The sequence below is a fragment of the Caretta caretta genome, chromosome 1 (genome assembly GCF_965140235.1).
Source record: "Caretta caretta isolate rCarCar2 chromosome 1, rCarCar1.hap1, whole genome shotgun sequence".
NCBI classification, from domain to species: Eukaryota; Metazoa; Chordata; order Testudines; family Cheloniidae; genus Caretta; species Caretta caretta.
In genome coordinates, this window is record NC_134206.1 from 277,528,719 (window position 1) to 277,545,055 (window position 16,337).

The window sequence follows — 16,337 nt, forward strand, 5'->3', positions numbered from 1 at the left end:
GCAGCTGATGTATCGTGGTAAGCTGTAGTGATCCCAGTAAAGACACCAGTATCCATAATCCAGTCCAGTTCTGTGAAACCCATTGACTGTAAATGCTGCATGTTTTGTCAAGGAGTGCTGCCTAAACAAAGACTCATGTCTGCATCTACATTCAAGATAACTGAACAGTTAGTGAATGCAGTTGTTTTGTTCACAAAATGAGTGTTCATTTAGCTAGAGTAAATGACCCCATAGCTGTTAAAGGAAAGTACCACCTGACTTGTCACGTTCTGTTTAGGAGGTCTGTGATGAAAGCGTGAAGGCACCAAAATTACCAAAACAGCCATGGTTTGGCTTAAAATGAGCTTTAGCATGCAGCCAATCAAGGCCATGTTTTAGAGGTATCTGAGGTTTGGCATCGTTACTGCAATCTTGCAAAGGAAACTGGCATTGAAATTCCACACTCCTGCATCAGTCATAGACCATCATTCAAGGAAAAAACTCCAGGCTCATCCTGGGGATTTAGTTCATTTCATTTCATTGCCTGATCAATCCCCTGCTGAGAGACAAACATTCTTAGTTCCAGCCAAGTATAAATATGTACCTATCTCACAAGTGACAGATTCCTGCCAAGATGATGAAAAACTGTCCCCATTTACCATCGCCAAGGAGTCATATTTCTGTCACTGGTATATGTTGCATTGAAAATTCATGGAGATACTTTGTTACACCCCAGCCAGAAAGGCAATGTCTGAGGATGATGCAGCTGTCTGCTTTCCAGAGAGTCTGTACTTGTTCCTCTACCTGCTGTATGAAGGACAATCTCTTCTGATTAAGAGAACCTTGAGAAATAAGAATCAGTGAAATTTAAGGTGCTTAATGTAGCTCAAGACATTATATGTTGTGTGAGGGGAGGAAATAAATGGATAACGAAGCATATGGGTTGGGGGTCCCCCCTTCATCAGGCAACAAGGACAAAACTATTTGTTCAGTTTTCCACAAGACTGCCCATTGCATTAGTTAGGAAGTACAGACTTTGGATGCTGAGAATGGGGTTGTTATTCCTCCCAACCTGGTTCCCAGGAAGCTCATTCAGCCGACAACGTGCAGGAAGGCAGACTAGATGACCACGATGGTCTCTTCTAAACTTAAAGTCTATTAATCTATTAGTCTATAAACTGCAGTGCAAGCAGTTGCTTCTGATATGGCCTGTATCATTTAATGTCAAATGAGAACCCAATTTATGGACGGATACATTCAACCAATTACACATGACAACAGAACCAGAAATAACCACCAGTGGGTACTTGCTAATCATTTCAAGCCCCTGCCCATGAGTTAGATAGCCTCAATATTGTACATAGATACAAACATGTGTCATCAGTGCTTGGGCAGCAATATGTGGTTCCAGCTGTTCATGAAGCTCTGTACTGTAAACTGATGGAACTAAAATGGGCCACAGAGTGACTTATTCCACAATTAATAGGCTTCTGTGTCTCACTGAACTCTCAGAAACTTATAGGCCAGCACATACAGGCAGATGTCAGGACTGGACCAAAGTCAAGAGAAAAAGCTGTGAATGGCAAGTCATATTCCAGGGCAATGCAGGCCCACAAAATGACACTTCCAGTGCCTGCTTCTTTCACAGCTCTTGGACTTTATAGCAGCGTATGATCAAGGACTCAAAGATAATACTGTCAAAGCCAGTCAGTCACATTCTTATGGTGAGCACATCAGTTTATATTTCACAAAGATTTCAAAATCTCACCTCCACATCTGTGGCCAGCAAAGATGAAGGTAGTGTGTATTTTAGGTTTTGGTGGCAGTACATGCAAATAGTGTCTCTACTGCTCATATTCAACCATGTACTGTAAAAACATAGAGTAAGGTGTTTTATGAATGCTTGCAATGTTCTGAATTTATGGTCACTATGAGATTTGTATACAGACCATGCTTATGCATTTATGTATGTATGTTTACAGAGAAAATTGTAAATTGTAACTGTGGTGCAACAGGGTGGTGAAGCAATCATACAAGGAGGGTCAAGTGCCAAAACAGTTGTTTACACAACATTGGCTTAAAGAAAATGATGGATCATTAAAGTTAATGGAAAGACACTGAAACAACAGGGAATTTGCCCAATCTGGGTAACTGTGCAACAGTATAGCCTGAGAGAGACAGAGTCAGAGAGAGAGAAAAAAAAGGAGGCTTGAATCTGAGGTTTTCATCTAGGAGCTGGGGGACAGTTACTTGGCAGGTGCTGTCCGTGAAATCTGGATCCTCCCTATGGCCAAGGGGAATTCTGGTAAACTGTTTAAAGGCAACTGGTAATTTAAATTAGAAAAGGGATTGTATCTAATATGGAAGTTTAGAGCCTGAGGTTGCATCTTTATGTGTATTTTCTATGTAATTTGTATAAGTTTGCTCTCCCTTACTATTATTTCACCTTTGAAGCTGTGGCTTTTCTATTAAATAATTCTTTTATTTATTTTTTACCCCAATCAGGCCTCTGGTGTGCAAACTGTGTGGTGTGTATGTGCCAAAGTAAGCTGGTATCTGGGAGGCTGGTTTCACATCTTTTGGGGTGATGAGGCAAAGGGGAAAAGTCTAAGTGCCTGATAGAACTCAGGGAGGATGGATTTGAGTAGACTCAGGACTGCAAAGGGCTGTTGGTGTCACCCTGCAAGGAGTAACTAGGTTGGTGGAAGTGAGGGTGAGACCTTGTGCTTGTGGGCAGGCTACTGTTGTCAGGGGTATGAACCAAAGTTGCATAGTTAAAAGACATCCAAGGTTATAGAGTAGGTGGAGACAGAATTCTTTCTGGTTTGGATGATCCCCAACATGTCACAGTGAGGTGCCATCTACATCGCCAAAATGCATCAACTACCAGCTGGAGTGCTCAAGGAATTCCAACAGGGGAACTTTGTTGTCAAGATATCATGTTAGAAGTTCAACGAAATGGACCCTGATCAAGCCAAGTGTGGCTTAATGGAACGGGAAAGAAAGAAGATGGAATTGTAGGCATCACCGAGATTTGCTCAGGCCTCAGATAGGCCTTGTCTTACAGTGAGAGCCCATATCACAGCAGACACCAGAGCCATGTTCCATGTTGGGTTGGATGACCAACTTATTCACAATAAGTCCAAAAAAGGCAAAGAAGTGACATGACAATGAAGATGAGGATGCACTCTTACAAATACTTCAAAGGTTCACCGTTTTCTTTGGGGAGCAACCACCCACTTCAGTGCAAAATATTGCAACAAAAGATCTGGCTACTGAAGCCATACAAGATGCATTGTGGAATGCAAAGATCCTAGAACAAGTGGTGCTGGACAGTTTTGTGGAGAAACAACTTATGACACAGGAGGGGGAGCCTAGGTATGTACACTCTCATAATCCACTGCCAAAAAAATAATGCTCTGACTTTTCCATGCTATATGAATTGGGGGAAAATTCATGACAAAAAACAGTCAAGAGGTACAAGACCCATTTGATGAGTGGTGGAAGGCAGATATGTGAAATTGGATAATTTCATTTTGCTTCCAGAAAATAAGAAGGACCTTGTAATATTTTTATCTGAGCAACCAATGACCCAAGCACCATATGATAAAATCATCATTCTGGCTGATGGCTTTCAGGATGAAGGTCAGGTATGATGCTCGACAGCAACAGTTGATACCAATCAGCAATGCACTCAACAGCAAGAAACAGACAAAAGAATGATTTTGCACTGTGTCTGTGACGTGATCGTTCCCCTCTATTCGACATTGGTGAGGCCTCATCTGGAGTACTGTGTCCAGTTTTGGGCCCCACACTACAAGAAGGATGTGGATAAATTGGAGAGAGTCCAGCGAAGGGCAACGAAAATGATTAGGGGTCTGGAACACATGACTTATGAGGAGAGGCTGAGGGAACTGGGATTGTTTAGTCTGCAGAAGAGAAGAATAAGGGGGGATTTGATAGCTGCTTTCAACTACCTGAGAGGTGGTTCCAAAGAGGATGGTTCTAGACTATTCTCAGTGGTAGAAGATGACAGGACAAGGAGTAATGGTCTCAAGTTGTAGTGGGGGAGGTTTAGGTTGGATATTAGGAAAATCTTTTTCACTACAAGGGTGGTGAAACACTGGAATGCGTTACCTAGGGAGGTGGCAGAATCTCCTTCCTTAGAAGTTTTTAAGGTCAGGCTTGAGAAAGCCCTGGCTGGGATGATTTAATTGGGGATTGGTCCTGCTTTGAGCAGGGGGTTGGACTAGATGACCTCCTGAGCTCCCTTCCAACCCTGATATTCTATGATTCTATGATTCCACAGTGATACCAACAGTATGGTTATTGCAGCTAGGGACACTGATGTGCTTATTCTTTCGCTGGCTCACCACAGCAAAACAACATGCAGGCAGGTTTGGATGAAAGCTGGCACATCAAAGGAACTAAAGTACTTTCTCACAAATGGCATGAATAGGAAACTACAGTATGAACCACACGTTCCAGAAACTCTGCTCCCATTTCACACCCTGACCGATTGTGATGCTACCTCATTTATTGCTGGACACAGCAAAAAGACCACATGGAAAGTTTTTCAGCGACTTCATTAGCTGCTAATACACCTTGGACACAGTGAGCTGGACTTGAAGAAGGTGAAAAGTGCAGAAGAGTTTATTTGTAAGATATATGGCTTGTCAGAGGTCCATAGCACTGATAAAGCATTTGCTATTTTGTTCACCTGCTTGCAGTCATCAGAAGCACTACTCCCAGTAAGTGATGGTGTTACTGCCACATACAGAGAGCTCATTTCCAGGCATTAGTTGGGAGACAGGTTCACTGCCCAGATCCAGTACTTCCTCCTCCAAATACAATGGGTTGGAAATAAGAGAACGGCAGTCTGGTGCCACAGCTCATGTCATTGCCACCAATAGCAGCAGACTGAATGGAGGAAATATTCTGTAGCTGTACAACAGGGTGCAAGAATCAGTGATGCAGTTGCAGGACAGCATGAGTTGTTTGTACAGGAGCATGCAAATATTGAGATCTGGAACAAGGTTGTGTCAATGTACCTGATATTTACCGCTTAAGGACAGTATTATCAAATAAGTAGATGTGTCATAAGTGACTTAATAAAATGTTAATTCACTCTGTATACCAAAGTTTCTTTAAATAGTACAACATTAAATAAGTATTTTAATGCATACATTCATGCTTAGTCAAGAATATATCACCACATGTTCTTAAACCAGATGTTTTCAGATTGTGTTATATTTCTGATAGTTAAATCAGCTGCTATACCTTTATTTCGAAGTTCTAACACTGAAGGAATAAGAGCACTTTTGTGGTTGTATAACAAAGTGAACTACTTCTAATATCTCTTGCAAATAAGAAATGGAAATTCAATAGCTTTATAAACAGGCTGTGCATATTATTTGATCACTTGTATTACATCCCACAGCTCATTACAATCATTTGACACGTTATTCCTAAATGAAAAGGAAATAAAAAATTTTGTTCTTCAGCAATTTCCAAAAGTTACTTTGCTCTCTTTGTAGAGGCCTGTATTCACAACATACAGCTTGGTAACAACCATATTTGGATTCAGTGCACCCTAATTATCTTTTAAAAAAAAAGACTTGTTGCCAACTTTTAACAGCATCAGCAGCAGCCTTTTACAATTTACTTTTTTTTGAAAACCCCATCAGTCTAATAGATCTGAAACATATTTTGTATCTTGGACTCATCTCTTTATTAAAGGTACCCTAAAATTACATTCCTAACTTCTTAATTGCATTAAAAATACTTCCAGCCCATCATCCTTCAGTGCAAAGTCAAAATAACAGAGACATTTTCTGAATTAAGTAGTGTCTTCTCTTTCAGATATCACTCCATTTTAGATTGGAACCTCCAGATCCTTGGAAGACCTGAGCACTTCACTAGAATTTAGTTTTAAGTTTTGCCCAAATTGAACTTTGAATATGAAATGGTACGTCCCTCCAACTGAATGCAGAATATCCAGAGGAAGCAACGGTCAGATCCTAAGAGTTGCAGAGACTCTATAATTTCTAATGAAGTCAGCAGAGGAGGCCACCAATTTGGTACCAGGCCATGGCTCTCTGATACAGCAGTGATAGTGATAGTGGGCCACTTTGTCTCCTGCCCTATCTTTAGTTTCTATCAGTCTCTTGGAGTAACACTTTTGGGCCGCCCGAGCTTCCTCAGCTACATGTGTTCTGGGCACCTTTACACATGCACCTTCTCAAAGAAGCTGAATGAGCATCCTTCTTTCAGACTTCTGCTCTTAGTGGTTTGCCCTTCACCCTATCCTTCCTGATGCACCAGGGACAGCCCCATTGGCTGCTCTCCACTGCTACTCACTGGGGAGGGGTGGCTACTAGTGTTAAGGAGTGGGGGAATGTGAGGAAATGTGAAGAAAAACAGAAAGGGTTTCTTAGACCTTCTATAACCAGATCATTATTGTACTTTGTTTCAAACCAATATCCATGAAATGAACTGAGAGTAGTGTCACACTGATTTTTCCCATATGCTGTGATCTCATTGTGCTCTCTGCATGTGCAGCCATGCTTTTTTAAGAAAGAAAAGAATATTTCATTTTCTTCTGGCAACTGACCCTCAGTGAGAAGTATGATTTTGTTAATCCTGGACATTGTGTTAGGATTTCAGTTCTTAATACATTTGCTGTGAATGTCATTTAAGATTTTACATAGTTTGGAGTCACAACACACAATACTGTAGCGCAGATTATGATCCAATTAAGACTTTTAAACCTTCAAACCTACATGAGATGTAATAGCCACTTCTATGAAGCTCTTTATTTGCCAACCCTCTGGTTTCCCCACACCCACAAGAGTTGTTCTTACTCTTCTAACAGGATTATATTTAGCCCTTCCCCCATGTAACCTTTGATTAGGTATTTAAATTTACTAATTTAAATTACTAATTTAAAAATAAGGAATAACAGCAAACTGAATTCTTTAAGATTTGGGCCTCCAAGGGAGATACAGATAATTTAATTTAATGAAGGACTGTAAATAACACAAATGATAAAATTAAATACTTTATTTAATATGAAATAGTTAAGCAAAAAGGCATTTCAGTATAATCATACACTGCATTTATACTCACATTATATGATAATATGATGCAGCTGGGGTGATCAGTTCCTAAATGGAGAAAAATTATTATACTCATTCTCTAACGATACCTTAATAGTAAAAGGGTGTGCCTAATGTAAAATTATTGTGCTATCTTTTTAATGAATTATAATAATACGCTTTAATTAAATAACATTAACTCCATCTTTACTATAATTCAATATTTTCTACTTTCTTATTGGCTATTTAACATTGCCATGTTAACATCTGTGTAAATGCCATACCTGTAATTATCAATATAGATAAAATGTTAATGTTTTGGAAAATGCTATTTAAAACACTTGAAAAAACCAGTCAGGACCAAAACATGTTTACAACTTGCCCTGGGGTTATATCCTAACTTATCTTCAGCTTGCATCTGAATTCACTCACTTCACTTTACTCATTTTACCAGGTCTCCCTTGACTATTATCAAGCCTATTTTTAAGAAATAGATGTTTGGGCCTCCTTAAATTTCAACATTTCTATAATAACATAACAAGCATCATCTTTGTAGGCTACACCCAAGGCATGGCTCAAGCCTTCTTCATGCTTGCTAACTGAGTGGCTTCTCCTCTCACCTTATGTGGGTAGGTCCTTGGTTCTTTATTTCAGCATCTGGTCCTCCACCCAAGGTGACTCCTCTCAGTGTCTGGGATACAAGGGGTGCTGTCCCTTGGGAAAATAATTAATTCTGTTACTCTGTTCACAAGGAATGTAACCCAGTACATGAAAAATATAATACATTAATAGAAGCCCCAGCCAATGAAATGCCACATTCAGAAAGAATAACACTGCACAGAGGACTTTATTGGGGACAGGAAACAAATACTCTAGGGAAGGAAAGGATTAAGATTGTTATTTTGCTGATGTTTTAGTCAAATTCCCTACCTCCCTGCATTTACCATTCGATACAGGTTCCCAGCTCCCTCCCTAGAACCTTTCCAAGCAGATGAGGTACTGAGGGTAAGTTCTGCAACAAGTGCTGCAGTGCTGTGAATGCTGGCTAGTTTATATAAAACAAAGGGGCTCCCCCTTAGGGTGTCATCACCCATGCATGAGGCAGGGTCCTCACCTGGCCCCCTGATTTGGAGCCCAGTAGAGGTCTCGGCTGGCTCTAGGTAACTGGTGCTGGATTGGTTCTCTGCCCCTTTGATCATTGGTATCCACAGAGCTGGTACTCCCCAGTCACAGACTAAATCCCACTGTAATTCAAAGACCACTTTTGTGTGGAAAGTGGAAGCTGATTACAGACTTCCTAGGCTATGCTACCTCTCCCCAAAGTGAAACCAAAACTAGTCCTTTTGTCTCTGGGTCAGGAAACCCCTCCCTCCCACAGTCCTCCCCCAGAACTGAACTGTCCTGGTTCCTTATTGGCCCAGCAAACTGTCTATATAAAAAGAAAAGGAGTACTTGTGGCACCTTAGAGACTAACCAATTTATTTGAGCATGAGCTTTCGTGAGCCACAGCTCACTTCATGAAGTGAGCTGTGGCTCACGAAAGCTCATGCTCAAATAAATTGGTTAGTCTCTAAGGTGCCACAAGTACTCCTTTTCTTTTTGCGAATACAGACTAACACGGCTGTTCCTCTGAAACCTGTCTATATAAATAACTCTATCCAATTCATTGGCATTGGTAGGCCTTCCCAGTCTACTCTGTCCCTGCCCCAGACCCTAAAGCAGTCTGGGAAATGGAGTCCATTGGTTCTGGAGCCATTGTTGCTGTGGTCAAGAGTGTAGGCTCCATAGAGGCTCAGTTCAGCCTTCCAGGAGCTAGCAAACGCCAAAGGGGGGTTACATAGATATGATCTGAATTTTAATTAATATGACCTTATAAAAATGTCTGTTTATGAAAATTGGTAGATCCACGTTGTACTAATTACTGATTGGGTGAAGTGAAGTGGTTTGACTGGTTAATTGTATCGTCACTAATATAGGCTACATTTAATTGAAACATGGTTTAAAGATTGGGCGTGTGTGGTTTAAGGAAGTATTAGTGCTTATTTGGGTCCTGATCCTGATTGGTACTAGTCCATTGGGAGTTGAGAGCACACATCAGCCTTATAGCAGCTTCTTCAGCATATCTCAGGGTATTATATTCACTCTTGACCCGTTTCTTAGATTTTTTTTAAAAATCTAATAATATTTTACATTTACATAGTGCTTTTTATCCTAAGGGAACCCACAGTTCTTCACAAAGGTGTGCTGGATCTTGGCCTCCTTACTCATGTGGGTAGACCCTTGACTTCAGCGAGACTACTCACATGAGTAAGCAAAAATTGTATGGTCTTAAGCACCATACCTACAATAGCATTGGAGTAATAAGCAATGACAGTGTGTGCATTAGTCAACAATGTGCACACCTTGAAAATGCAGTGTTTAATGCATTGTCCTCATCCATATGCATTGTCCTCATCCATCCCAGTAGTCATCTGCAGCATGCCCAGGACTGTTTTTGTTACCAGAGTAAAAATTTCACTGGTTTTACAAAAATGTTTTAAATAAGAAAATAATTCACACTGACAACAAATTCTGTTCATCTGGAATAAAGCTTAGTAATGAAAAATGAAAAAAAAAGATTTAAAACAAATGTTGTGGGAATTTTACAATGTATCTTGCAAAGAAAATTTGCTTCTACTCAAAAATAAAAATAAAAAATAAGCGCAAATTTATAACCCCCATGGTTATAAAGAATCTTGACCTATATTTATTGTAAAGAATATTCACTAATTTTATTTTTTCAGGTTTCTTGGACTAACATAAGCTCCCTTTATCCTTCTCTCATGAGCATTGCTGACCTTTCAGTCGCAATCTGTTACTAAATGATTGCTTTCTGCTCCCGCTTTTTATTAGAATTAAATTGGGAAGAGTAATAGTCTGAAATTACATTTTTTTGGTAATAGAAAAGTGCTTGGAAGGGCAACTGGAATAATGGATGATAGGCGGTGGGAGTGAAGAGGTAGTTTAACCTGCACTCTCCATACAGATTTTTCCCTTCCTTCTAATTTTCCACATAACCTCCATCTCAAGCTTGGTTCTTAAATCATATGGATTAGCAAGGGATTTAGGCCCTGATTCATGAAGATTGTTAAGCATGCTGACATCAATGGGACTACTTATGTGCTTAAAGTTAGGCAGTGCATCAACACCTGACTGAATCAGGGACTGAATAATGATACCTATCACAGATGGTTATTTTAAGTGAGATGTCTGAAAAAGAAGCTTATGTAGAAAATCTAAAGCTAGATTTAAAAAAAATATCCCAAGCAAGACATTTTTGTCCATTCATGAATGGATTAGAAGCACCGTTTTGCATGAATTTATGAAATAATTTGCAATTTCATTAAAAGATGTAACTGTCATGAAAAGATGTCTGAAGATCTGTGTATCCAGTTGCATACATTTGCATGACCAATTACACAAACAACCGGACATTTCCTGAGTGTCCTATTTTTCAGGAAATCTCAGATCTTTAGTGAGCCAGGGTGAGATTTTCAGTTGCACACCCTCTTAGTTCTTAGTCACACTCTTCTCAGGTGGATGTCATCAGCACATCAGTGTACTGAGGAACTATACAAACAAAATAACCTTGAACATGATCAATATATGTTTGAAAAGGAAAGGGCAATCAGGAAATACTCTAAATATGTTTGGCCTGTTTAAAAATATTTTTGCTTTGCCCTTCTTGAAGATGGCTCATACATGACCAACTTCTGTGCTGTATTATACCACTGCAATCCTATTGACTCCACCATGGCTGCATGGGTGAAAATGGACAGAATTTGGCCCATAAAATAAAACTATCTACCAATAGTCCAACCCCTTATTCTGATAACTCTTTATGGATTTATTAGCTATATGCCTAAAGAGTGGCATTTAAAACCATATCCTTATTTTTTATAAGGAAAGAAATATTTGTCTATTCTTGATACTGCAGATGCAGTTTTCAGGCCAGATATACAGTCTTCTCTGTTCTCCATACCATCAATGGCAGCATACACACAACTTACTGTTTTATTTCATTTATTTATTTAGATTTAAATAATAAAAAAAATCTCTGCCTGGTTTTAGAGGCCCTCACACATAAGTGATAATACAAGAGAAATCCTAGCATCATTAAATGATCATCATAGCCTGTCACTTCAAAACTGTAGCCAAGACCTGGTGTTGTCACTTATCTCAGATAGCACAGGATATTGACGGGGGCACTGCCTCAGGCAGTGTTCAAGTGTTTGCCTAGGCTCCCCACATTCACATCTAGGGTCATTCCTCAGCTTCCACTCAGACATATTGTCACTGGCCTTTGCCACCCCATCTCTCACTTGATTTAGAAAAAAACAGTTCCTTGAGGTCAGTGCCTGGCGGGGGGTTGTTCTGAAGGAACCAGGTTCTTCAAGATCATTGGCTTTTCCTGCCATTTTGTAACTCTGTAGCTTTCCACAATGGTATTTTGGGATAAGTAATTTTCAGAGGCAGAGCTCTTTTTGGACTTCAGCCACTTGTGTGGTGGAATATGTCCATGAAGAGCATGTCTTGGAACATGCATCTGTTTTTGTCTCTCCTTTTTAATGAAGGCATCGTGCCTCACTGAAGGTTGTGCAATCCCTGCAAGGCAGTATAGCGACAGTATGGAAGATTTTTTTTTCAAAGTCCCTGTGATGATCCTACAGGATTTACTGAGTTCAGTATCAATTTTATGCACATGGCGTGAGCAAGACCACTGAGGCACAGTACTCCGAAATTGAGTAACACAAGACAAAACTGGTTGCTCACAGTGTTTTAGGGTCAGCTTCTCATTTTGTGTTGGGCAGTTTCTGGAGAACACAGTTCCTGGGGTTCATTTTTTTTCAGCGTATTGATGTACTCTTTGAATGACAGTGTCTGGTCTAATGTGCCCCCAAGGTCCAACGGATGTTCATAGTGCTCAAGGGTTGTATCATTTCATAATATATGGAGCTTTTGCTTGGCCTGGGGGTGTTTCAGATGGAAAACATACATTAATGTCTTGACAAGGTTGCCATTCAAGAACTGTGTGTGATAGCACAGTCTTTTCCAAGTACACTCAAGTACAGACATCCCTAGCTGCTCAACGTCCTCAAATCTCTCTGACTGGGTGGTGATGAAAAGATCATCTACATAAATGAATCTTTGCATATCGGGGAATTCTGGTTGTTGTCTGTGAAGACATTAAACAGCAAGGGTGATAACACTGAATCTTGGGGCAATCCTTCTGCTGAGTACACCATAGACTTTTCTAAGCAGCCATCCTGACCTAACCCCACCCCCAATCCTTGATTATTGAACAGTCAACAGATCAACAAACACAGCCTGTAATTTTTCAGATTTCTAAGTAATCTTCAATGTATTGAGTTAGATTTGCAGCATGGCAAAAGCATGAACGTCCTAGTGAAAGTGGCTTGGTCATCAGTCAGCTGTCCTTCCATTATTGGTGCTATTCTACCCATTATCATCTGCTTCTATAGCTTGTAGGTTGAGCAGAGTCAGGTATGTTCATGTTGTGACCCCTGTTAATCTCCCATTGCAAGTAACTATAGAAGAGAGCAAATCTGACAGTACACACCAAGCCTGTAATAGCAGACAGACATAGATGTCAACATAAACTTCCCCTTTCAGAGCCTCAGCCAAAGGCTCTGAAATTGTCAATTTCAGAGTGGAGGGATTCTCTGTACGGAAGGCTGACATTCAATCTGGCATGAAAGCAGACATTATGTGCTTGCAAGAGGCAACAGCACCAACTGTCCCTGGCATGTTTATTGCTGCAAACATTAAAAGCAACATCTATGCAGCACAATACTTCTATGTGAAAAAAGTCTGGTGAAACATCCTGGTATAATGGAACTTACCATGATTGAACTTTATCAAAAAGCAGTAGTTTCTGCTTACAAACCAGCATGAACAGTTTTTATGGCCAACTGACTTTCTCCTTGTCAATGGAGATTGTAACAGTCATATCACCATCTGGGAAAGAAGTTGAGAAGTGGGCAGCAACTATCAACTTGACCTTGCTCTGACTTCAAGTATAAATGTAATTTCCCAAGTTCACAATGGAAAAAGAGGTACATTTCTGACCTCACCTTTGTCACCTCTGAAAACGCAGGCAACTTCGGAAGGGAGGTTATGGCAGCGATGCCAAGACTGCAGAATAAACCAGAGCAAATGACAATAGAGGCTGCAGTACAATCCAGAAAAAACAAAGTACATTCTGACAGGTTTCAGAGTAACAGCCGTGTTAGTCTGTATTCACAAAAAGAAAAGGAGTACTTGTGGCACCTTAGAGACTAACAAATTTATTTGAGCATGAGCTTTCGTGAGCATCCGATGAGGTGAGCTGTACTCACGAAAGCTTATGCTCAAATAAATTTGTTAGTCTCTAAGGTGCCACAAGTACTCCTCTTCTTTTTGAAAGTACATTCTGAGATTCAATATCAGAAAGACTAACTGGGAAGGCTTTACCTTTGAATTGGATGAACCCATCTTTAATATTATTCCAACACACAGCACTACAGAGAATTGATCTCCCTAATGTGGAAGTCAGCCCAAAAGCACATTCCTAGGGGATGGTCTGAAATCCAACATACACATAGTGTGAGAAAAGACAAGCCAACAATATAAGAGATTAATTGATCACTCAAGAGGAACTCAGCCATCCATCCATCTACAAATCTAGTTTTTATTGTGGGAAGTATATCCTCAGCCCTCTGCAAAACAGGAATCTATCTAACAGGTGCCTTTTTACAGCATGCTTGGAAGGTCACCAAATTTGGGCTACTTCAGCCCAAGGTGAGGAGTAAGTTCTGGAACCAGCCACTACATTTCTTTAACAACGACAGGGGATCTATTTTGAGTGCCTCTGCTGAACAAAGCTGTGGAAGTATGGCATGGCTAGAAGCCATCCTTCAATGCCGGAGACATCTCCAACCTTCCATTCCTGGACAAAATAATTGGAAAAGTAGTTACAGTACCACCAAATTCCAGGTACACATGACACCAGCCAACATTCCGGAAGCATCACAATTGAGTTTTAAACCAGGCAAAGCACAAAGACATTCCTATGTCACTCAAAGAGAAACTCCTCATGGCTGTGGACACTGGCAAGATCACCATGTTGACATTGCTGGACTACTCTCTGCAGCCTTTAACACAGTAGACCGCAAGATATCACCAATCCTCTACATGCCATAGCAGCAGTAAATGGTCTAGAACTATATTTGCACCAGTCATTCCTCTCCCTCCCTTCACCCGCAAAGGCCATCATTTGCAGGATCCCACAGAGATCCATACTAGTCCCACCTCAACTCCCCCTTCACTATCTACATGAGACAACTAGGGAAGATTGTTGGCTGCTGAGCCCATGACATCTCACTATGTGCACATGACACCAGAGGCAAATTAAGGTTTCCTGGGGCCCTGGGCCAGAGCAAATGGGGGGCCCCCTCCCCACTCCTTCCACCTGTTGTCTCACCCCCATTCTACCCCCTGCACATGTGACCCTGCCCATGGCCCCACCCCTTTCTGCTCCTTCCCCAGGGCCCTGCCCCATTCCACCCAGGGTCCTCCCCATTCTGCTCGTCCACGTGGCCCCAAGACTGGAGAAGCTCTGTTTCCCTGCTACAGCCCCAGGCTGCAGCGGGGAGTGAGACTTCCCGTAGCCCTGAGGCTGCAGCACATAGCAAGCGCTCCTTCAGTCCTGGGGCCACAGCAGGTAGCAAGAGCTCCTCCAGCGCTGGGGCCACAGCAAGGGTTATGATGCTGGGGCTTCTCCTGCTGTCCCCTGGCTTCTGCCAGAGATGGGGTTAGGGGTGGACTGGGGGCTTCCTTTGCTGACCCCAGGCTTTTGCCAGGGAGAGGGTCAGGGGGCGCTAGGTGTTTCCCTGTGGTCAGCCGGCTTCTCTCGAGGTCAGGGAGTGCTGTGGGCTTCCCCAGCCCCCTGGCTGCTGCTGGGGATGGGGGATGCTGGGGGAGTCTCCCACCACCATGCCCACCCTGCCCACCCAGTGTGGTCACCGGGGAGCAGGGCTGGGGGGCACTGGGGCTTTCCCCACCCACCTGCCTGGGTTAGCTTAGTTGACTTAGGCCCTTGGGCATGGGCCCCATAGGCCCAGTGGCTAATCCATCACTGCATGACACGACTATATGTCTCATTCACCACTGCTGAAATTATCAGTACTAAATTGTCAGGATGAAGGGCTGCTGGCACAATCTGAACCCAGACATGACCAAAGCAATGTTGGTCAGAAAGGGTTAAATGTTTTAAAGAACTAGTGATACACTGTCTCCATGTTCTGTTGAAAGCATACAACCCTATTCAAAGTGTTGTGAAGCCTTGGGATCCTGTTTGACTCCCCGCTAAACTTGCAAGATCAGGTAACATCAGTATCTAAAAATGCCTTATTTCACTTTCAACTTAGTAGGAAACTTCATCCCTTTCTCCCAGGTGAGGACTTGGCACAGTGACCCATGCATTTGTTACCTCGAGGCTGGATTACTGTAATTGACTGTACGTGAACATGAGCACAATGGACAAGCTCCAACTGGTACAGAATGCAGCTCCTCACTTTTTCCATAGTCTATGCTGCTATGAGCACATTAGGTTGTTGCTCAAGTCCCTCCACTAGATCCCAATTTCAAATACCGTTTTAAGGCTTGGGTCCTAATCTTTCAAGCAACAAACAGACCAAGCTTCAACTATACTAAAGATCAAATTTCAGTCTATAATCACTGAGCCAGCAGAGCTTCTGTGGGAGAATGCAGACCACAAAGCACAGGACGAAGAATGTGAGAGCTGGGGACAAAGCATCCTCTTTCGATGAGCTCCAGCTATGGAGTAAACTTTCCAAAGAGATTAGGCGTATCCAGAGTCTATCTTTGGGAAATGCTGCAAAAGCTTCTTCTTAGAAAAAGACTTTCCAGCATAGTAAGAATGACTGTCACAATACTGGCAAACCCATACCCAAATACCACCCACCCCTCACAAAAAATTTAACCAAACAAATCAACAACTAACCAAAAAGGAAACCCACTGGGAGTGGATGGGTCATTACACAAAGTAAAACTATTTCCCCATGTTTATTCCTCCCCTCCCCCCTCCCCCCCCCCACACACACTGTTTCTCAGACGTTCTTGTCAACTGCTGGAAATGACCCACCTTGATTATCACTACAAAAGTCCCCCCGCCCCCCCAGCTTCTCCTGCTGGTACTAG